This window comes from Bos taurus, chromosome 3, assembly GCF_002263795.3.
Source record: "Bos taurus isolate L1 Dominette 01449 registration number 42190680 breed Hereford chromosome 3, ARS-UCD2.0, whole genome shotgun sequence".
Classification (NCBI taxonomy): Eukaryota; Metazoa; Chordata; class Mammalia; order Artiodactyla; family Bovidae; genus Bos; species Bos taurus.
Genome location: NC_037330.1, coordinates 27,387,413 through 27,411,850, shown reverse-complemented (window position 1 = coordinate 27,411,850; position 24,438 = coordinate 27,387,413). Strand labels below are relative to the sequence as shown.

At 40.3% G+C, this 24,438-nt stretch overlaps 1 pseudogene; it reads left to right on the top strand.

The window, feature by feature from the left end:
- The first annotated feature begins 16,399 nt into the window (after nt 1-16,399).
- LOC100139890 (galectin-related protein-like) lies at nt 16,400-22,756 on the top strand (annotated as a pseudogene).
- The last annotated feature ends 1,682 nt before the right edge of the window (nt 22,757-24,438 follow it).

The following is a 24,438-nucleotide window of genomic DNA, read 5'->3' as shown; positions in this document are numbered from 1 at the left end:
CAGGGCACCTCTCTGCAGTTGCCCGGCTGCGGCACACGTGTTGTGAGGACCAACGTGGGTCAGAATTAGCATTAATTGCCCATGGAGTCACGAAGAGTTGGACAGGACTGAGCGACTTCACTTTCACTTTTCACTTTCATGCATTGGAGAAGGAAATGGCAACCCACTCCAGTGTTCTTGCCTGGAGAATCCAGGGACGGTGGAGCCTGGTGGGCTGCCGTCTATGGGGTCGCACAGAGTCGGACACGACTGAAGTGACTTAGCAGCAGCAGCAGCAGTCATGCAATATTTATAGACGGTAGATCCTATGACCACAAATGGTCAGTAAGTGAAAAGCATCAGCCAACCAAGACTCACGGTACAGGACAGTACATCATCCTTTAGGCTTTTGCTGTGTGTTGTTTTTTTCCTTTTTTTAAAAAATAAACTACATTTAAAATTTACTTTTATACAATGTTTAAAGTTTGCTTTCCATTTACAATTATTACAAATTATTAGCTATGCTTCCTGTGTTCTGTAATACATCTTTGAGCCTATCTTACAGCATAACCCCCACCCCTATATTACACCTCCCCACCCCACTAGTAACAGCTAGTTCGTTTTTTGTTTCTGTGAGTCTGCTTCTTTTATGCTATATTCACCTGTCTCATATTTTTTAGATTCCACGTATACATGCCTTTTGGATTTTAATGCAATAAAACTTCTTCCACCTCTGTACAGAGTGGTAAGCCATACAGGAACTCTAACAATTTTGGAATTCATGGGTTCTCTGGAAGATTCTACCTTGCCTTCCTGAATCCCCGTATTTAGTCACTTGGATCTGCGGTTGATCACAGTTGAGTTGGAGCAATGTGTCCAAAGTCCCCGGGGGAGGGAACTCTGAGGTCCCTGAGGGCCAAGTGGATACCAGGCCCCTGTCGTCCTTTCTGGAAGTGCACACATGTACTGAACACTAGTCCCTGGAAGCATCCCTTGTAGCAAAGGCCACCGCCTGTGCGGAGTCCATCCAGATTAGCAAATCTGCATAGTGTCGGTCTGTGGGACGGCTGCTCTTGATTTAATTAATAGTTTGTTTGTTTGCATAATTCTCCTCAGGAAGGACTATTAGCACATCAAAAGGATGTTAACAGTATCCTTGGTAATAATAGAGTAAACACAAACCTAGTTTATCACTTTGTCACTTTCAACAAACACCACTCTGATGTCCTAACCTTTTCCAATGAGGTGCCCTATTTAAGTCAACAGCCAGCCAAGTGGGAAAAGGGAATACAGTCTGGTCTGTGAACTAGTTCGCGATGAAAACCCAAAATAATTTCTATAATGACGTCTATTTTTTAACTCCCCCAAATATGAAAAAATGCCAGAGGCACATGTATGATTTTTCCTTCCTCCCTCATTCCACTTAAAAGCTTTTGTAGAGAACCTGCTGGGCCGATAGTATTTTCTTCACATCTCAAGGGAGCTCTTTGTAAAAATGTTTTTAGAACACTAATTTTTATAACACCCCAAGGAAAGAAGGAAAGGTGAGTCATTTACATAAAATTAAGGATTTCTGCAGATTCCATTTCTGTCCTACCTCTTAAAGAAAACAGAGGGAGAACAGGAACTCTCCTTGAAATTTTAGGAGCCAGCTGAGGTTTGATTCAAAAGGAAAATGCCCCTGAAGGAGGAAAGCAGAGACCAGAGAGTATGACCAAGCCCTTCAGTAGCTCAAGACATGCCAAGGTGAGGGTGAAGCCAGTGACCCCACGATGTATACATTAGGGTGTGATTTGGGGAGTTTCTTTCTGTGTGGCAAGACTTCCCAGTAAAATCTCTCCAAACTTTCCCCAACCCAGGGACTGAACTCACATCTCTTACATCTTCTGAAATGGCAGGCAGGTTCTTTACCACTAGTGCTACCTGGGAAGTCCATATAAAGTAGTGTTTATATGTTAATCCCAAACTCCGCTTTCCCCTTTGTTTACCGTAAGCTTGTTTTCTAGATCCTTGTTTTTTAATAAAAGATACTGGACATAATCTTAACTTTTTAAACAGACATCACCTGTCATGTATAAGCCTGGTCTTATAACCTAGAAACTGGAGAAATAAGTTCAGAAATCAAAATATCACTGAGGCAACTAGAATGATACCCAAGTAAAAGGGTGAAATTGCCTTTTGCCTACCCAGCAACTGTTCCTATCTCCTCCTGCCTGTCAGAACTCAGGTTCTGTCCGGCACTTCCCCTTCTCCAGGAAGCCCACCGGCCTCAGGGGAGGTTAATTCAAACCCAGTTTCTCACTTCCACTTCCTCCTGGGCAGGGCCTAATCTCAATTCCTTGCCAGGGGTTGGTTCAGAAATGATCATATGATTAAGCCCACAAGGCAAAAGGAGAAGCTTTATGAGAGCCTCTGGGGAAAATATCTTTGTACTGGGCAGGCCAAAAAGTTCATTCAGATTTTTCCAAAAGATGGTAAGGAAAAACCCAAACGAACTTTTTGGCCCACCCAATACTTCAGAAACTGCCATAGGAAGTCTCTCAGAACATCGCTCTTCCTGGATGTGAGGCAAACTGCTACCTGGTAGCTATCTTGCTACCAGGCTGAGGATGATAGTGACAAGTGGGAAGAGAACAGAGATAAGAAAATTGCAGGGAAATCAGCCAGAGCCATAAGACCCCATCAGCCCGAAGACCATAAACCCTTAGATACCTCTGGACACCAACTGTGTGAGCTGTACTTGTTTTATAACCTGGCTTGAATTTTCTCAAGATTTATAAGTTAATCTTGACTAAGACAAGTTATCACAAACTATATCTTCCAAGTAGAACTAATGACAAAAGACAAAACAATTGCCTACATAAAGAGTGTAATATTGACTAACAAAGAAGAGACCATGCATTGTAATATAACAAGATGGCTTTCTCTACAGTGAAAATGATTGGATTGTTATGAAAGAATTTAACGCTGAACCTAAAGCCTTGTCATCACTCACGACAGTTTAAATATGACCAGATAAAAGGATCCAAAGTCTTAGAAACAGGAATCTACTACGGCCATACTCAACCTGAGCATAGAAGTTGTTGAAGAGGACAAAGGAATACATCCTACTGTACAGTTTAAAACAGCCCTCAAAATGCCCTGGTCGATAGGCCAGAGACTATTCTAGAGGCTCGGAAAACAAGAATACAGTTTCTAGTGGATGAGGCAATGGCTAGAGAAGGGTCAATCAAATTTATGGAAGTCAAGGCCCATTTTGTGCATAAATAAAAGGGAAGTCTTCAAGGAATTGAAGTGTTCCCTTCCCATCTGAAATATTTCCCTGAAATCCCTGATGTTTGAAATTATGTTAATTCAGGAATAAAGACTGTCTCTTAACAACAAGAGATAGAAGGCATCAGATGGAAATTTCCATGAGAGCACGAATATAGTACTAAAAACTCACTGTTCTAAAGTGGACATTACTTTCTGTCCTACTAGCTCTAGCATATAAGCTTTGTGAGGCCAGGGATATCTTTGTCTTGCTCATTGCTTTGTCCCTCATAACTAAAATGGTGCCTAATTCACAGTGTTAGTCCCTCAGTTGTGTCCAGCTCTTTGTGACTCCATGGACTGTAGCCTGCCAGGCTCCTCTGTCCATGGAATTCTCAAGGCAAGAATACTGGAGTGGGTTGCCATTCCCTTCTCCAGGGGATCTTCCCAACCCAGGATTGAACCTGGGTCTCCTGCATTGCAGGCAGATGCTTTACCATCTGAGCCACCAGGGAAGCCCCATTGTACATGCAGAATAAACATTTGTGAGTGAACAAATGAGACAGCTGAATCCTTGCCAAGAACAAATCTTTATAGAACAGAAGAAATCTTTAGAGGCCGCTATATAGCTGAATCGGAGAAGGCAATGGCACCCCACTCCAGTACTCTTGCTTGGAAAGTTGCATGGATGGAGGAGCCTGGTGGGCTGCAGTCCATGGGATCGCGAAGAGTCGGACACGACTGAGCGACTTCATTTTCAGTTTTTACTCTCATGCATTGGAGAAGGAAATGGCAACCCACTCCAGTGTTCTTGCCTGGAGAATCCCCGGGACGGCGGAGCCTGGCGGGCTGCCATCTATGGGGTCGCACAGAGTCAGACACGACTGAAGCGACTTAGCAGCAGCAGCATATAGCTGAATGAGATAAAGGAAAAATGAAGCATACAGAACCAAAAGGGCCAAAAATAAACGGGCAAAAGCTAGAAAAGGCAATCTTTTCTTGCTTCATTTAGTCAAGGACAACTCCTGATTAGATTCTCACGCTAGACCCACGTCAGGGAGTGGGGAAACCCAACATCCTTTAGGCTAGGGAATCAGAGACAGCATCTGAACCAAGTAGCAGAACCATGTTGCCCCTGCACTTTCCACAGGCCTGTCCCCATTCTCCAAACATCAACGCCCTCCAATCCCCTTCCAAAGTCCATGGGTGGATTTATCATGAAACTGATGAAGGTTAAGCTGTGGTGCCCCTCATTTTCTAGGAAGAACCCTAGCAATGTATTCACCTGTCATATGTTTTTGCAAAATGTGTTAAAGTCAGATATTTTAGTCACAATAGCTCAGACTGCCATCTCTTTCTTCTCCAACTTGCCCTGTTATCCAGTGGCATCAGGGTAGTGGCAGGCATTTTGGGGGGCCAGATAAGGCAAGTTCAGTTGGAAATATATTTATTTGTGTTTAATGGGATATATTTATGTGATTCCTAGTCTCTTGTATGTATAATTATTTCTAGCCATTCTGTTGTAGGAATGCCTTTCAGGAACATTCCCACAACCCACTGTGGAAACTCATCTGGTTGTCCTCTCATAAAGTGGCAGATTAAATGTTGTATCACAATATGAATGTGTGCTATGACCTTAGTGGAGGAAAATAAAGGTTTGAAATGGAGCCAGAGGGCAGTCTGGAAATTCTTTCCAGAAAATTCTTTCCAATCAATTTTAAACAAAGGATTCAGAATTCATTGACATCTACTCAAATAGAAGTTTTTTCCTATTAGGACTATATATGAACATGTAATGTCTACTTTTGTGGGTTTTGTACCACATAAAGTTATTTTTCATCTATCTGTATATGAAGTCAACGGAAATTACTCTGACATCTAAAGAGACTTGTAATGAAAAAAGAGTCCGCTAAAAGTAGTACATCATTGAGGAAGAGATCAATTGCTAATAGAAATAGTAAGTAGTTTCTTGAATTATTTAATGGTCTGATGAATGAAGAAGAGTGAGCTATATGAACATATTTGAAAAAAGTATTTGTATTTCTTTATGATTTGACAGGAATATGGACAAGGATGATATAGTTCACAATATACTGGTACAATGAGGACATAGACAATAAAAGAGTTAACAGTGAGCACCATCAGTTCAAAACCTCTCAGATTAGGCTCTGAACAACAACAAAAAACTGGGAATGCTCTGGAATCATATAGATGACAAAAATTTGCTTGAAGTTTCCAAAATTTGACTCTAATTCTAAACATCTGTGTGATGATACCAAAAATAAGCTCTGATGCACACCGAAACTTTTCTACAACATTACTAAACAAATATCATCAACAATGCTATAGGAAAGAATGATTTATCATTATACTCTCTGGACAAAATATTATAAGGTCTTTATCATATAAAGAAGTAGAGTATGGAGCCCCCAAAATGAAGAAAAAATCATTAAGGAACAAAAATATCGTGTGTTTTTTTAAATCGTGTGATGATTGTGTCATTTAAATATTTTTAAAATGTGTAATTTATGGTGATTTCTCTTATTACTTTAATAAATACTCAGCCTTGAGCTTAATTTTGTATTAGAAATCTTTTTCTTTTAAAAGACCTGTTAGGGATTTCCTGGTGGTCCAGTGGTTAAGACTTCTCTGTCCAATGTAGGGAGTGCAGGTTGGATCCTTGGTTGGAGAGCTAAGATCCCATGGGCCTCTCGACCAAAAAACCAAAACAGAAAACGGAAACAACGTTGTAACAAAATTCAATAAAAACCTTAAAAAATGGTACACATTAAAAAAAAAAATATTTGAAGGGAAAAAAAAATAGGTCTTTTAAATTATAGAAGCTTCAGATCTCCAAAGCAATAATCTGTTGAGGGGAAGCAGTTCTTGATCCGCCTATGCTTCTATTCATTTCAACTCTGGATTGATTAAACCATTACTCAGATTTTAAGGCACACAACACACACACACACACACACACACACACAAAGAAAAATTTATAAAATGGATGATATGAACTAAAATGAATTTTTCCGTAATATCAATCTTTCCTAACAGCACAACCATCCTGACACTCCTTCGGATTTGAGTGGTAGGATGGTATATGTGTGTTGGGAATGCAAGAAAATTAATAGGGTTCTGGAATTCAGGAATCCTCTTAGGGTTTATAAAGGGAAGGGAAAAAAAAAGAGGATCATTGCCCTAGGCAATTGTATGTAGAGAACAGAGAAAGAAAATTTACTTTGGACTTGGAGTGTCTTGGGTTTAAATCCCAGTCCTACTGCTTAAATAGTTATGTGACTGTGAGCCTTGATTTCTACATTTGTGAAAACAGGCAGAATATTAAGTGCCTTTTAGAGCTTTTGTGAAAATTAAATGCTACTACTGAAATTAAATGAAGCTATAAGGATTAAATGAATAGGGCTGTTCTAAAGAGTAAATGCACTCAGTAATAGGTGTTCTGTAAATGTTAGCTTTCTTCTTAAATATATAGAGCAGGATGTCAACTTATGCAAAGAATGTAAATTTGCTCTGGTCATAAATGTCAATGCACTTTCTGACAGTGCCATTGAATTTGTAGAGACTACATGGATATTTCACCTTTTTGCCTTATCCTGAAGTTAATACCAAATAGGACAATGACATGTGTGGGCAGTTAAAAAAAAAAAGAAATAAGAATGTCTGGTAACATAGAAAGAATTGTTTAACATACCCACTCATCAAACATGATGTAAACAATTAGATACCATTTCATCTCTCAGGTGGAGAAGGCAATGGCAACCCACTCCAGTACTCTTGCCTGGAGAATCCCATGGATGGAGGAGCCTGGTAGGCTGCAGTCCATGGGGTCGCTAAGAGTCCAACAGGACTGATCTACTTCACTTTCACTTTTCACTTTCATGCATTGGAGATGGAAATGGCAACCCACTCCAGTGTTCTTGCCTGGAGAATCACAGGGACGGGGGAGCCTGGTGGGCTGCCGTCTATGTGGTCACACAGAGTCGGACACGACTGAAGTGACTTAGCAGCAGCAGCAGCAGCAGCATCTCTCAGGTTGGCAAAGATGAAGGATAAGAATGCCTGCCTGCTATTGGTAAGGGTGTGAGTGGAGGGGTACGCTCAAAACATGGAAGGGTGTTTATAACATTGTTGAAAACAGGAGAGTTAACCAAAAGATTATTACTGTATTCTGTAGAAATATGTGTGTGTGTAGATAGATAAACACATGTATTTTAACCAAATAGAGTATGTATATTTTATGTATACATTATTGATGTGCTCTCTAAACTCAGTTTCTGACTGTAAAATGGGGATAATAACAGCACCTATCTTACAGCATCATTGTCTGGATTAAATTAAATACATAAAAAATCTGTACACAGTGTTTAGCAGTGTCTGGCACATAAGCACTTTATAAATACCATTATGTTACTCTAGGATGATGGCTAAGTCTCCTGTTATCAGCACTAGCTTAACTGTTCTTCTTTTCACCTTGGGTGTCTGCTGACCTGATTATGACTTGTCCCTTTAAGAGTAACTAGAACACTACTGGAGATTGGGTGGCAAGATGATCAGGTATCAACACATCCAGTCATCTGAAGGCAGTTGGAAAACCCCGTCTGATTGGGAATTCCTCCTGAAAGCCAGGTCTCAGGGTTCTTCTACGGATGCATCCAATTCCAACTGATACGAGAGCCGTAAGGACAGCCTTGTGAATGCCCCTCAGAGACCTTATGGCCCGGATTCCAGAGCGTTCTGGGACCTACAGACCCAAGGAAAAAGTGGGGAAAGAGGTGGTTTGCTTTCCCTCCTTCACTCACTATGGAGATATATTGCACAATTGGATGCAGCTTCTTTTTTGCATTGTCTCCCCTCTTTCCCTGATTCCTGCCTGCCTTGCTTTCTGTTTCTATTTCCACTCTTTTCCAAGATGTTCATTTCCAGAACTGCTTCTGTGCTTTCTTCTCTGGGCATCAGTCTACCACAGTATCTCCTTTCTCCCCTTTCTCTCTTCCTTCGTGTCTCTCTTGAGACAGGTCTAGTGGCCTGGTTGCCATCTGCTGCCCTTTTTTTTTTTTTTTATGAGGTTGAGATCAGATGGCATCTAATCGATCGTCATGGTCTCCATGGTTACCAGGGTGACAGAGCACTTGGGAGAGACACATTCTCCAGCCTGGGGCTGTCAGACCATTCCTGAGAGGGAGAAAGAAAATAAAACCTCTTCCATCATATTTACACATTTACATCTTTCTCAAATGCAGCAGGGCACAGGCCCTGTTTATGTTTTACATAGCTACCTAGGGGCTTGAGGCCAGGGAATTCAGAGTGACTTTTTTCTATCCAAAAAAAAAAAAAAAAAGCACAAGGACGAAAGTAAAGATTTTTTTTTGAATCTCAGAATACCCCCATCCCAACTCCCCACACACAGATTATCACCTTTTTTCCTTTTGCTTTGTAATGTCTGGGCATTAATTTCTTAATTCTAATGAGGTGTTACCCTTCCAATAAATCACAGAGTAGTTCTAAAACTGACAATTGACAATTATTTGCTTCAGAAAAAGGAAGAGCCACTTATAAAATCAGCATCACTCTAACCTTTGATTAAAATCAGTGATGACATTAGTTGTGACTTGTTCTTTGGCCAAGAATTATTTGTAGTGCAGGAAGCCATTCTTCCCAAGAACAGCTGTCACATATGATGAAATGTAGGCGAAATAACCCTTCTTAATGCAAAAAGGTGCCGGGGCATAACTGGTCGGTAACGCTTTAATGCACAGGGGCTGGCCAACCCGGGCCTTATTATAATAGAATATGCTGGCATTGACGGCCCAGGTGTGGTTGAAAGAGATGTGAGAAAGGTCTGGGTAATAAGGATGTATAACTAATTGAACAAAGGCTAGATTTTTGGAGAATCTGGGAGAGAAGAAAACAACCAATCTTCATATCATTAAATAATGTTAAAACTGCAACTGGAATGCGGTCTTTGATTTATTCACACACCTTTAATGCTAGACACAGATGACCTGGGGCTATTGGCTGTTTTACTTCCTCTCCTGGTAATATTTTATGCTTCATAACACTTATTGGAAATTCTGCTCTTTTTTCATCTTTGTCAGAGAAAACTAAACTTAAAATTATGACATAGGTCCAAGGCCTATAAGTAATTATTCTTCATTTAAAGTAAAAATATCACCTCGAATGACGGGCAGTGCCTGTTTCTTCCCTTTGTCTCTGATGTCACTTCAGACCTCCTCCATCTCCTCTGTACAGTATCTTAGTAAGATTCAGATATATTCATCTGCAGTGCCTTTGGCTGTTAAGCAAATATCACACTGATATTTGAAATAGAAATGATGCCATCAATTGGAGGAGAGACTTTAATATAAAGGGGAAGTAATTTCTTGTGAACACAACCCCTCTTACTCACTTCACACTTCTGCCCGTCTTTGCTAATGCCTGCTTCTCTTCCCGCTCTGCAATTCTTCCCACCCTCCCCCTCTTTCCTGGTGACTTCTGTAGGATAGCCAGGGGAACTGCTTTTACTTTAAGTCCCACATCCTCAGAAAAGCCCTCCCCCCAGGCCCCATGGCTCAGAGACCAGTGGTGCCTTATGGTCTTGCTGATGTGTTTGTTATGGATATCTCTGGTCTCTTAAGCTCCAAAGGGGCCCTTGCTTCTGGCTCTTCCCTTACTTTCTACCTGGTTAGCCCTCATGAAGGCTTGATGAAGATGATGGCAACCTGTTTTATCTACCATAGTTGGCTTTCCGTTTTAAGGCCTTGGATCTTAGCATTCTTGATCTGCAGAGATTTCACTTGCTTCCTGGCCTCCCAGACTCTTGCATACAAACGTGCTGCTCAGAGGTGTGTTCCCCCTTGGAATGAAATGAGTCGTTTCTTCCCATCAGGACGACTGCCGCAGCATGGTGTCAACTCACTCCTGCCTTTGGTAAATTGAGTTTGTCAGTGCTAAGCCACACAGCTGAGTGAAATGTTGTGTGATGTGGGCTGTCTCCTGGGAGAGAGAAACTGGCATAAACCACATCCTAATGGGATCCAGAAACAAAGAAGCGTGAATGAAGTGTTAATTGCATTCATAAAGACATTAACAAAGAAATTAAAATGGCAGCGGCTTCCTCCTCCACTCAAGATTCACAGGAAAACATGTGACCCCAAAGAATGCTTTAACGATAATCATCAAAGTGTATTGTTTGCCCATTGCAGAGATGACTCTCCACAAATATTAACTTCTCAAAGAACAAACATTTTTTGTTCATTATCTTAAGTACATTAACTAGCAGACAGTTTAACTGTACCCCACCTCCAATTCTGTTCTCCTTCCTCGCTGCCTTTGTATGATTTAAGTTTCCAAAGAATCAAGAGGCATGTTCAATGCTGCTTCATTAACCATAAGGATGTCTGTTAACAGTTTGAACCTAATCAATCCTACAGTTCTTATTAGAGCAAAATGCTCATTATCTGGGAGATTTTTTGCTTTTTAAAGTAAAATGATGACTGGGGGTTTGTTTTGCAGTCCTTGAATATTCCAGATATCATCAGCAGTGTGGGCAACCTGGGGCTCCCTCCCTCTGCCCTTTGGCAGGGCCCCCAGCTGCTGACAGCAGGGCTAAGCTGCAAAAGGGCAGAAAGCTGCATTTGACTGAGGATGGATCACATTGATGAATATTGCGCCTGTTAATGAAGTTGAGGCCACAGATTTAGGGCCTTTTATGGTTCTTCTCACTCAATTTCACCCTCACAAACCACACCACTAATCCCAGTCGGTCATTCTGTGTATGTTTGCAACTGGTGACTCGGGGACTAGATAAAAGTAAATGAATCTCATCTAGATGACAGTGACCAGAAATCTCAGTCTAAAATGGAAACAGAACTGGAAAATGTGTTCACATAGAGGATCTCATGTAGTGCACGCTACTCCAGGAGACAAATATAGGAGATATTCCTACCCTTGTCCTGCAAATAAGAAAACAAAAACCTAGAGAAACTAAGTCAAGTCCTGGGATTAGAATTCAGGTATTTTCGATCATCTGACTGCTCTTTCTACTGCGGGAATCTCACTCTCTTGGGATCTCCTTTGATTCTCAGAAGAATCCTGTGAAGTAAGGTAGGCTGTATAAACAAGGGAGCCGATTTGCCAGCAGCCATATTAATGCAACCAGAGAAGCAGGTGCTCTGAAACCCTTGCCTAGAATTTGGCCGAACAACTGTAGTTTTCATTCTAGCCTGAGTCAACCATATTCATAGAAAGTGGCAGATTTAAAAGTGACAAAATTCTAGTCTGTTGTGTGTCCAGGCTGATCAACATGGGTCAATCAGAAGAAGAAGCTCGGAAGTGCAGGCAGCATCTTAGGAGAGCTACATTCCAGTCATCAGAATCAGACCCAGTGAGTCTCTGGTAGCTTCTATCTCTGTTGAAAATATTGAGGGCATTTCTTTTTGGATATTACCTGTACATTAAATTTAAGGATATCACAAAATTCTTCAAATAAAAAATTTTGGATTCTGTGTTGGTTTGTATTAGTTGTTCTTAGTTTCATATCTATATTACCACTCAAAAATGATTGACTTCATACAAGAACACTTCATCTATAATATTGAACCCATAATCTTCAAGCAAATTTTGCTCCAGTGTAGACATACCACCCAGTTGTTCAGGAGTCTGATCCAAACATCAGTTTGAATTAATTATCTAGATGTTATTATTTAACAGTAAGTTATTAATTAATTAATTATTTGCCTAAAAATGTTGACTGAGAATGTGAAAGAGTTTGATGCTATTAATATAAGCATCTACTGATATTCAAAACACATAGGTAATCATCTAGTAAAATACCTGGTTTTTATAAATTATTTTCCTTTCATTTTGTCATTTGGATATTGAAAACACACACTCTGAGATGTCACCCAAATCCTGGAGGGGAGTGAGACTTTCAGGCTTTTATTCATTCTATTTATGTCAAAATTAAAAGAATTAATTCATACTTCTAAACCAGAATTGTGTCATTATCATACAGTGATCATTTTGATCATTCTTTTCCATTCATGGAAATCCAAATGGATGAAGTCATTTTACAAGTCTGTACTGTCCATTATGGGTAGCTACTAGTCAAATGTGGCTGTTTAAATTAAAATTAATTAAGATTAAAAATTAAGAATTAAGTTTTATATTCTAAGTGCTCAGTAGCTACCTGTGATTGGTGGCTACTATATTGAACAGTGCAGATTTATAGAACAGTTTTGTCACCATGGAAAGTTCTATTGGACAAAGTTGTTCTACATCAAAAGATTGAAACCCACACAGGCTACAGAAATACATCCCATACCCAAACATCTATTTATAGAACAATATAGTTTCAATGGGTCTTCCCAAGTGATGTTAGTGGTAAAGAACCTGCCTGCCAATGCAGGAACAAAACAAAAGTGAGTTTGATCCCTGGGTTGAGAAGATCCCCTGGCGGAGGGCATGGGACCCACTCCAGTCTTTTTGCCTGGAGAACCCCATGGACAGAGGAGTGTGGTGGGCTACAGTCCAAAGAGTTGCAAAGAGTTGGACACGATTGAAGTGACTGAGCACACACACACGCATAGATCCACTGAGAGTGACTTGTAGGACCAGGCTGCTAGGGCCTGGGCATCAGTGAGGAGGTGGCCTGCAGCCTTCTTTCTCAGAGTGAGACCTGGCCGTGAGTGTCATGAGAGAGGATGAGCCTAATCTCTAGAGAAAGGGCAGGTGCAGATGAGCCATTTCCATTTTCCACTCCTGCAACTCCCAGAACCTCCAGTCAAGACCGGCCGCCAAGTTGTGCTCACACAGAAGCCCAAACCAAAGAGCATTTTGGATTAATTTTCTGGCCGTTACTTCTTTGCAAAATCTATCTTGTGCCTTTGATTAAGGATTTTCTTTCTTTTTGCCATGAATTTAAATGAGTCTAAACCTAACAGTGTTTTCCACCAGTCATGATATTTAACATAGGCATTGTCCAACAGAAAGAAGGCTTTGGACAAGCTAGGATTATAAGAGACTGAACAGTACAGTCTGGTGTTCCTGGGCTAACATCGTTAAGTGAATGCCATTCACTGACTCTGCATCATTGCAGCAAGTAAACCTATGCACAGACTGAAGTTCTTCCTCTAAGATGGCAAAATGGGAATAATCCCCAGTGTTTGCTGCATTAGCCACTTAACCTTGTATAAACTTATAAAACTTAAAAGTACTACATCACCAATCATATCCTTTTCTCTGATGTATCATACGAGGACTATCTTTACTATATCAAGAATGAGATTGAGACGGGATGTCTTTTATAAGATTTTCAGTCATTTGCAAAAAACACATGAGATAGACAATTCTCATTGTTTTAATCACACACTTCTTCAAAGTGGGCTTATTGGGAACATATTTTATATTCTTAGTAGACTCTAAGCCCCTTGAAACTGCTAATACATATTTGTATCCCACAAGTACCTGATACAGTAGGAGTTTCTCAGAACCTTGCTTCAATTCCATTAACAGATATTGCGTTGGCAAAAAAATTCATTCGTTTTCATTTACTGAACAAACTAATGAATGAATAAGAAGATTATGGGTGACAAATTTGTCTTGCCTGGTAACTTTTAGCTAATAGCTGTAGGAAGTTGGAGGGCATGGGGAAGAGTTTCCAATTTTGAGAAGAAACACAGATCGAGAGCTTTTTGAAAGTGTATCACTTCAAAGCTTCCTTTGACTTTCCGTAGGATTATAAGGAGAGAGAAAATTTTTGAAGGTCAACTGTTTTTCAATTGATGCAGAAGAAGTTTGGTGATATGCATCTAGCCTATTCTCTCCTTTACAGAATTTCCTTTCTGACATTCTTTCTGGAAGTAGGGAATCTAAAGGAATGTCTGACTGTGTTTTGTATTGTTTTGTATTGATGCCTGAATGACACAATAATGGAGTTAGCTGACATTGAAAATGATTTACATGATTGAGCCCAAGCCCATAAACTTTTTTGTAAACGTAATGAAAACAAATTCAGAAATTAAAGTGATTGCAGGAGAACCTTGAATTCCATCCCCATATTTCTAATCATCCTTGATAAATCAGAATCCAACCCGATCTTCAACATTTCCAAGAAAACAGAACCATAGGTATATGCTAAAGGCCATAACAGGGCCTTTTAAAAATATAATAACCTCTTTTGTGTTTTAACAATGCCAGTCACCTATGTAAACACATATTGTGATGAAGCTTTCTAGGTCATGCATCTTTAAATCATCGTGACTCATATTTGTCTCTTGTTCCAACTATTTTTCTGGTTCTCTCTTGCAGAAATGGTTTCAATTAGAGCCTGGAAAGGGTTGATGCAGAACTCTTGCTCAGTGCTTGCCAACATGGGAACTGGTTTTAAACATGGCTGTTTCTCATCCAAAAAAAAAAAAATCCCCTCTTCCTGCCCTGGAGTTAAAAGAGATTATTCTCAGACAGGCGTTTAGCTGATTTTTAATGTCAAAGAAACTTAATTTGCAAACTCGTTAGAAACTCTTTAGTAAAAGCTGCCTAGTAAAACAGATGATTAATATTGGTAAGCTCCTCATTTGCATATTAATGAGTCTCCATACTCAACTAATTAAAACTGCACTGCCTGTTTGAGGACTTCTAGACTGCTGGTCTTGTTTCCATGTACAAGCATGTATTTTAATGAAAATAAGGGTTAGTAATCATGTCTGAACTTTTCTGATGTACCGTTCCCACCTGTGACACTTAGGACTCCTTGAGAGGTCATAGAACTATTTCGAAGCAGCCATTTCATTGGCCCAAAGGTCACTTTTGTTCTGGGATTTGTGTGCTCCTTGAGGTTTTGATGGGAAGAAAATTGTTGGATTATTCATGATTGAAATAATCGAAAATAAGTAAGAAAGTCGTCCCATTGTATCTCAATATTTGTTTTCCTGAAGAAAAAGAAAGTGAAGTCGTTCATTTGTGTCTGACTCTTTGCGACCCCATGGACTGTAGCCTACCAGGCTCCTCCATCCATGGGATTTTCCAGGCAAGAGTACTGGAGTGGGTTGCCATTTCCTGCTCCAGGGGATCTTCCCGACCTAGGGATCAAACCCAGGTCTCCAGCATTGCAGGCAGACGCTTTACCATCTGAGCCACCAGGGAAGCCCCTAAAGTCTTACTCTATAAATGTATCTTTCCAGTATAGTATTTTTTGATATTGAACCTTAGCTACTCTACAATTTATTCTACTTTTTACTACTTTTTAAGAATTCTAATAAAGAATTACTGGGTGGGGAAGTAGGCTAATCTGTTTCAGAAAATTATGCTTGCAGAAAGCCTAGTGACTTGGTCACAGATCCCTAGCTCTCATTGTTGAGAATACATTGCTATTTTCACTGTACACAAAACAAAACCAATGAGACAAACAAAAATACCTGTGAAAATGAAACACCTTTTATTACAGTGCCCTCAAATGAGATTCATGAGAAATTGTATTAGTCCCAACAATCAAGTGACATTGGCCAAATTGCTGAACATTTCACTCATCTATAAGAACCAAAAATAAATGTGCAATGAGTGTCTACTCTGTCCCCAAACTGAGCTAGGTGCCGCTGCTAGGTTCTTCAGTGTTTGCTGTTCTAATAGACCACATCCTGTAGTTTTGTAATCATAGGCTTATTTATTTATTTATGCTTTTTACTGGAAAACTCTCCATAGCAAGGCCTCTGTCTTTTTCATTGTTATATTGTCCAATGCTTATCCCAGTGATAACTGTGCATGTGCTAAGTTGCTTCAGTTGTGTCTGACTCTCTGTGACCCTATGGACTGTAGCCCGCCAGGCTCCTCTGTCCGTGGGATTCTCCAGGCAAGAACACTAGAGTGGGTCTCCATGCCCTCCTCCAGGGGATCTTCCCGACCCAGGGATCGAACTCGTGCCTCCTGCATTGGCAGGCAGTCTCCAGCATTGCAGGCAGATTCTTTACCATTGAGCCATCAGGGAAGCCTCATAAGGTTCTTGATGACTTAGCTTTAACCAGTCAGATGAATACTGTGAAAACTGACTTTAAAACTAGATCAAGTGGGGGAAAAGGCAGTAGCTTGAACTTTTGCTGGTGTGGATAATAGCAGCTGTGGCATAGCTCTGGGGACAGCAGTCTTGGGTGGAGTTATGTCCCGGATGCATGGCTTTGAAGGTATGATCTCAGAGTCTGCAGTGGATGTGGCATTTTCTAGACGCTTAGCATGTAAACTGTAGCAGAGGGAGCATTTCCCTTGGCAGGCAGTTTCCAAGGTGAGGTTTGGAGCCATTTTTCCTGAAGATCTTGTCTAAGCCTTGGCCATCTAGCCCTTTCAGGAGTTTTGTAGGCATCAAATTCCTTTTCTTTTTAAAACAACCAGCATAGTTTCTGTTTTCTATACTGAACCCTGATGGGTAGATTTCTTCCCAGGACTATTATGGAGTTTCCATGAAACATTTTATGTAAAAGTGACTGGCTCTTAGTGAGTATTTAGTAAGAATTTTCTTCTCTCATAATTTGTATATATAAAATCACAGATGAAACAGGTGTTTTGAGATTCTGATGACTGTCTCTTTGTTTTCAGTTGACCTATAGACACAATCTTCAATCAAAAACTTGGATTCACACCAACACACAAACATAGAAATATAGAGAGGCAAAATACATCCTTGTTTTATTCATTCTTTTAGCAAAACCTTATTGACTACATTTTAAGATCAAGCGCCTGATCCTGAACTTGGACAAATAATTTTCTCTCCCTGAGTCTCAGTTTTCTCATTTAAAAAAATGAAAATGTTGAACTATATCATTTCTAAGTTTTCTGTCTTCTTTGCTTCAAAATTGTGTGTTCTTTATATCACTAAAAAATTAACTCTCAATTTGATCTATGCATATGCAATCTCAGTTTGTCTCAGGGTTGCAGGTTTCTATAATGGTTTGGAATTACATGAGAAGGGTTGAACATTTGTTTTTAAGTACTTGTTATTTCTCAAATCAGCTAGGACCACCTCCCCCTTATCAATAATAATACATTGTCGTGACCCAGTGAATCATGGATCTAACACTCTTAAGCATAATTCTTTCCTCCCTTTAACATTTAAGAAAGCAATGTCATCATCATTGGTAACATGTATTAAACAATTACTATTTATTATGTACTTTGTATTTTCTTATGCCCATGACCTAGTGCCCATTTAACATCTACAATGCTCTATATACTTTTTTGATATGATGAAACTAAGGCTGAGAGAAGTAAAGCAAGTTGCCCAAGATCATAGAACTAGTAAGTGGCAGAGCTAAATCTTGGCTAGGTTTATTTGAACCTAAGGTCTCTTTCTTAACTACTACAATAGATGACCTCTCAATAATAATAGTGATCATGATAATAATAATAATAATTAGTAGTAGTAGCTTTGAAAATACTGATATTTTATTTATTATCTTTATTGAGCATTTAATACCTTTATTGAGTGTGTGTGTGCTGTCACTTCAGTTGTGTCCAACTCTTTGTGATCCCATGGACTGTAGCCCACCAGGCTCCTCTGTCCATGGGATTCTCCAGACAAGAAGACTGGAGTGGGTTGCCATGCCCTCCTCCAGGGGATCTTCCCGAGACAGGGATAGAACCCCCATCTCTTCCATCTCCTGCATTGGCAGGCAGGTTCTTTACCACCAGCACCACCTGGGAACCCCACTGAGTACTTACCCTAAATGCCAAATACTCTGCTCTTTTATTCATATTCTCAATTCATTCTCATAATTTACAACCTAAAACCTATTATAACCTCCATTTTATAGATGAAGAAATGGAATCTTATTGGTTTTAAGCGCCTTGACCAAAGGTTCAGCTAATCATTTGTGGAGCTGGGCTGTGAGCTTAGGCAATGTGAAACCAGTGCCTTATGGCCTCTGGTAGCTTATGGCCTTCTGTTTCCTGTATCGATGGGGTTGAAGGAAAAATATTGACTTTGCCTTAATTTATGGAAGATGTAAATTGTTTGCATACTTGAAAGTCATATAAGTAACAAGTACCCATGGCACTCCCCACAACTGATTCTGTTCATCTGTGTGCTCTGACACCACCAGGACTGGTGACCCCTACAGACTTGTGAGCACAGAAAGAATGGATCAAGTGGTCTATGCATGCAAGAAGTGCTATGCCATGGACATGCATCCTGCTTCTCAAACTGGTGTATGACGACGTCAACAACCCTTTTAACTATCCTTCCAGAGCTATAGAGTTTCTGACTCTGTTTCTATCAAGGTGATGGTAATTATGGGAGATCACTTTCTATTTCTGTTTTAAACATTATTTTTAATGTTACGTAGACATGTGTTTAAAATGTACATTTTTGCAGGCAGGAGGGGAGAGTATGACCATTTAAAAATCTGAATCTTATAAGTGACCTAGATGCCAGCTAAGAATTTAAGAAGGAGACAAGTTGCAAATCCAAGCAATTAATTATTAAATATTTAAAAGCCAAGTATAGTACCTCTGGGCAGAGAGGCCCTTTCCTTTGAGGAGGTAAAAACTAATTGCAAACACAGAGCTGTTGAGCAGTCACACTGTGAAGCATGGGGTGCACTTAGCAGTTATCGTCTTCTGTTGGCTGAGCCACATGAAAAGAAAGGTGAAGATCCAACAAAAATGTATTTCAAACCCCTTGGGAAATTTATTCAATAAGTCTACATGAAAAGGAATAGATGGTAATGAAAGCCAGGGAGAAAGGCAGATGGGGGATGTTTACTCTGAGTTGCAGGGAGGTTTGTGAGTTCTGAGGCTTTCAATCCCTGAAAGAGAGATCTAGCACATAATAGGTGCTCAAAAATTATTAAAATAACTAGCAAATCAATGAATGGATGGATAACTTTCCCCCCTATGTTTCAGAAAAGAGGAAATTTAATAAATATTATTGAAAAGAATACTTGTGATGGATTGAATGTTTATGTCCCTCTCCAATTCATATGTTGAAGTTCTACCCACCATCAACATGATGGAATTGAGAGGTGGAATTGGCATTTGGGAGGTAATTAGGGTTAGATAACAGCATAGGTGTGGGGCCTTGGTCTGATGGGATTAGTGCCCTTATAAAAAGAGACACTGGAGAGTTTGGCCTTCTCTCTCTCCCCCACTGCACAAAGAAGAGGTTATGTGAGAATGCAAGAAGAAGGGAGCCATCTGTAAGCCAGGAAAAGAGTCCTTCCCAGGAAACAAAGAGCCTGGCACCTTGATTTGGGACTTCTCAGCCTCCAGACTGTTAAAAATAAATGTCTGTAGTATTTGTTATGGCAACCTGAACAGACTAAGTCCTTATATATCTTTAAATATTACTCTACTTGAAGTTTTAGTCATTCAGTCATGTTTGACTCTTTGTGACCCCATGGACTATAGCCTGCCAGGTTCCTCTGTCCATGGAATTCTCCAGTCAAGAATACTGGAATGGGTAGAAGTGAATGGGAATTCACTTCTCCAAGGGATCTTCCCGACCCAGGGATTGAACCCACGTCTCTTGCATAGAAGCAAATTCTTTACTGTCTGAGCCACCTTGTAACTTGTATAGTTATACAATAGTGTGTGTGTGTGTGTATATATATATACACACACATACATACACACATATATATGTGTATGTATAGATTGATCATTTTAATGATTTTTTAATTAAGTAGTTAATTTGAATGTGAAATAACTTGCCAGTTGAATGAGAATCATAGTATTTTCTATGACTCAGAAGTCCATGTCCAAGAAGAAATTGGTACTCAGATCATAGGAACAATTCTAGAGCCCTACAGTCAATGTGGTGGCATAATACCAACATGTAGGCAGCATACCAAAGAAGAAATTCTAGTTTCTACACTACAGCTAAGACATAAACTCACTTTGCAGTCACTTTCTCTTCTTTTTCCTCTCTTTCTTTCTTCCTTGTATTGGACCTTTGGGACACATAACAGATAGAAAAGCAAACAGAGGCCATGGGGCTTTGAGACAGGGTATGCTGGATACATGATAACTGCCATAATAAGAGATTTCAGAGGAGACTCAAATCCCTCAGGGCCTTCTTCCTGAGGTCAAGTTTCTGGGGTTGCAGAGTGTCAGCAGACATATTTCTTTCTCTCTCTCTCTGTCCTCCTCACAGTGCATACAAACCATTCCTTAACTAGCAAAGTGCGGTACTAGCAAATTTTAGAAAGTACTAGCAAATCCTGGTTATGAGAGCTCTTGCTTCACCTGTGGGAGCAGTCCTTTCTTTGGGTATACATAGCCAGGAGCTGATAGCTTTTCCTAAAATTTATCATAAAGATGGTAGAGTAAAAGAGCAGTTGAATCCTGGGGACTAGGGTCAGATCTCATGTCTATTTCTTATTGACTATGATCCTTAGTACCTCACTTAATCCTTCTGAGACTTCCTCCTTCTCTGTAAAATGGGGCTAGTAATTTCTTCCCTACCTGCTTCAGTGAGTTGATCTCAGAAACAAATGAGGCACATTTGGATGTACAAAAGCGTTTTGTAAAACATAATACTCTATGCTGGTGGTGGGCAAACTCTGGTTTACAAGCCAAATCCATACATCCCTCTGCTTGTTCTGTATGGCTCGCAAGCTATGGCTGATTTTTACATTTTTAAATGGTTGAGAAGATTTTATGACATGAAAATTATGAGATCAGATTCAGTGTTTGTATGAATGAGTGTGTATGCTCAGCTGGTAAAGAATCTGCCTGCAATGCGGGAGGCCCAGATTCAACCCCTGGGTCAGGAAGATACCCTGGAGAAGGGAATGGCAATCCACTCTAGTATTGGACAGAGGAGACTGGAGAGCTACAGTCCACGGAGTTGCAAAGAGTCGGACATGACTGAGCGACTAACAGACACACACACACACACACACACACACACACACTCTAAGAACAGCGCATATGCCAGCTTGTTTAACCCTTAAACTGTACTGTCCTGGTAACCACCATTGCACACTGCCTATGACAGAGGAGAACAGTCCATCAAAAGCTCAGCATGGAGCCTCACTAGAAACAAAAGCAGGTGAGATTGCAGTGTGGTTCTAGGAAGTAAAGTTTATTTTCTGAACCAATGTTTTGCAGATAAGGAAGCTGGTTTGAAGACTGGTCACACATGACAAATGACAAATAACCCAGTTCTTTGTCTGATAACCCAGGTCTGACCATATCTTTTCAGTGTACAAGGTCATTATTTTCACCTACTTATGCTATCAGAAATTAAAGTGATAGATTTGACCCTACCAAATCTCCATAATACAACTCAGCCATACTTGACATTAATATCAAAAGCATCTTGGAATTCATCCAAAGGATTTTGTTCTGGACGGACCATAAAGATATTGATCACTTTTTAATGTAGAGTACGGTCAGTGGTACAAATGCTGAGATGACCTTTAAAGTAGGCAATGTACTCATTTTAACTGAGCTTCACCTGTGTTGCAATGTACTCATTTATGAAACTGGTCCACCCACAAGCCCTTGAAGAGAAAGACCCACCTCCATCCAGTCCCTGTAACTGAAACAGACACTTGTTATATTAATTGCCACTGCCGATGAGCCTTGGACGATTTGCTCGAAGGCCACAGGTTTAGAGACTAGCCTATGGCTTTTGCAACGTGTCTTAAAAAGATGGGCCATGGCAGCCCCGCCACCCCGCCAGTTGCCACCCCATCGTGCTGTGCAAGAAGACGGTGGGGTCTGTGGCCGACAGCGATGCAGTGGTGAACTAGATGATGCGCATTTAAACAACTCCTTGGGCTCTCCAGTTCAAGCCGACATATACTTGCCATGACTGAGAGTGCTATTTTGTGGGCACATTAGAGGTGGCATGAGACCAGGCAAGAAAGTGTTAGTGATGGGCATTGTAAACCTCAACCCAGAGAGCTTTGCCATCAGATTGACCTGTGGTGATTTGGAAGATCCTCCCGCAGAGGTGGCAATTGAACTCAAAGCGGTGTTCACAGATCGGCAGCGACTCAGAAATTCTTGTATATTTGGGGAAAGAGGTGAAGAACAGTCAGCGATCCCTTACTTCCCATTCATCCCAGACCAGCCATTCAGGATGGAAATCCTTTGTTAGCATCCGGGTTTCAGAGTGTTTGTGGATGGACAAACACTTTTTGATTTTTACCACCGCATTCAAACGTTATCTGCAATGGACACCATAAAGATCAATGGAGACCTCCAGATCACTAAGCTTGGCTGATGTTGTTTAAACCACATCTGTTTCAGAGCATCAGGTGCCACAACTGTCTGACTGTTGGTCTGAAAGAAGTGTCCTAGCAAGGTCTGAAGACTTAAAAAGAAAACAAAAAGGCAGACTTCACTGTTTCTTCTATCTGTGCAGTTTAAACCCAAATGACTTCAGTGGTGGTTTGCCCTTAGGAAGCTGTCAGAACTAAGACACGGAGCCATCATTCCCAGAACAAAGTAATACATTTATGCTGGATTTTATTCAGACTTAACTGAAATGGATTTGTGATTTGGTAACAAGTTATTCATCTTTTCAAAGCAAGGTGATATTTAGAACAAAAGTACCAAAGACTTAACAAAGATGGCACATAGGAATCACCGCATTTCTGCACTCAAGTGGAATTGTGTAGCACAACCAACATTTTAGTCGGGGTATTTAGCATAGAGTGTAGGTTGTTCAAGGTTTTTTTTTTTTTTTTCCTTTTTGCACAGCATAATGTTAACTCAGATTTTTTTAAGCTTTCTTGTAGTTATTTCTACTAAGTGTATGTGTTAGAGAATGATTAATGTCTCAGAAACAGTTAGTTATGAACTTTTGAATGTACACTTATCTTAGGTCTGGGTAGGGAAATTACCTATTACCGTCATAAGAAAGGTGATTTTCTACCTTAAAGAGTCGAGTCTTATCCTCTTACCCCTAAACTTAGGATCTCTTGATATAAATTGCTGTTAAGTGCTTTTGGGAAAACTTTGCAACAGTTCAGTAAGACTGCTTTTCAAAGTTTTTGATGATTATGTAAAATTCTATTGCTTTTTATCTTTACTGTGAATTAGCACAGTATGGCTTCCTTAAGACTAAATACTTTTCCCTAGATCTACATAATAGCTCATGGAGTTGTTATTAATCTAATTGAAAACACAGTAACAGGTAATTGCATTGACAGTTTTTAAAATGGACTGTTAATATACATTTTTAAAGGTATAGTATGAAAATGATTTGGGAATGCAATGGAAAGCAGAAGCAAATGGGCCCAAAGAACTTACTTGGAAAGAATTTATATCAACTTAAGCTGTTAGCTCTTTGTATGACTTTTATTATGTGACCCTCACCCATCCCTAAGCAATGACTTTGGAGCTTCAGAGTAGAAGATGCTTCCTACTGCGTGGGCTCTGCTGAGATAGTATGATAAGATAGGATCCAACCTAGGAAATGATCCACTTAGTTTATCTGAAAAGTTAACTCCCAGGACTCTAGGTCTTTGAGTCCAGCCAATAGTGTGAATGCTCCAGTGAAGCTCTGGGATTTTCCCTGTACTTGTGGAACTGATTAGACTGCAGGGAGTCTCCAGGAAAAGCCTGCAGTGATACATATGTCACTGCAAGGCAAGGGATGGCTGGAGTCCTAGGTGCTGGATTTCATAAACTGCATTGGCCTTGGAGAGAAGGACCCTTGGCATTGCTCTGGTCAGCTAGTGGCGGCAGGGGAAAGGGGTGCTGGGGTGGGGGTGTGAAGTCACTCAGTCTTGTCCGACTGTTTGCAACCCCCTGGACTATAGCCTACCAGGCTCCTCTGTCCATGGGGTTTTCCAGGCAAGAGTACTGGAGTGGGTTGCCATTTCCTTCTCTAGGGGATCTTCCTGACCCAGGGATCGAACCCAGGTCTACCGTATTGTAGGCCGATGCTTTACCATCTGAGCCACCAGGGGTGGGTGTGTATTTATATATAATTTAGGTTTTGTTTGTACAGCATACTGCGTCCTGTTATGACACATCCTTGTCCTGCTTTACTTTTTGAGTTTTTTTACACAACATGCAGAGGCACTGAAGTGGCCACGTCATTTCACGTGTCAAGAATGTAGACAGTGTTTCAGAACCAAAGTTTAAGAAAAAGCACACTAAAATTGTGAATTTTTTAAATAGGTGATATATTTGGATTCTCCTCAACTTTGAAACTGTTCAGCACAGTTCCATTGTGTTATGTAA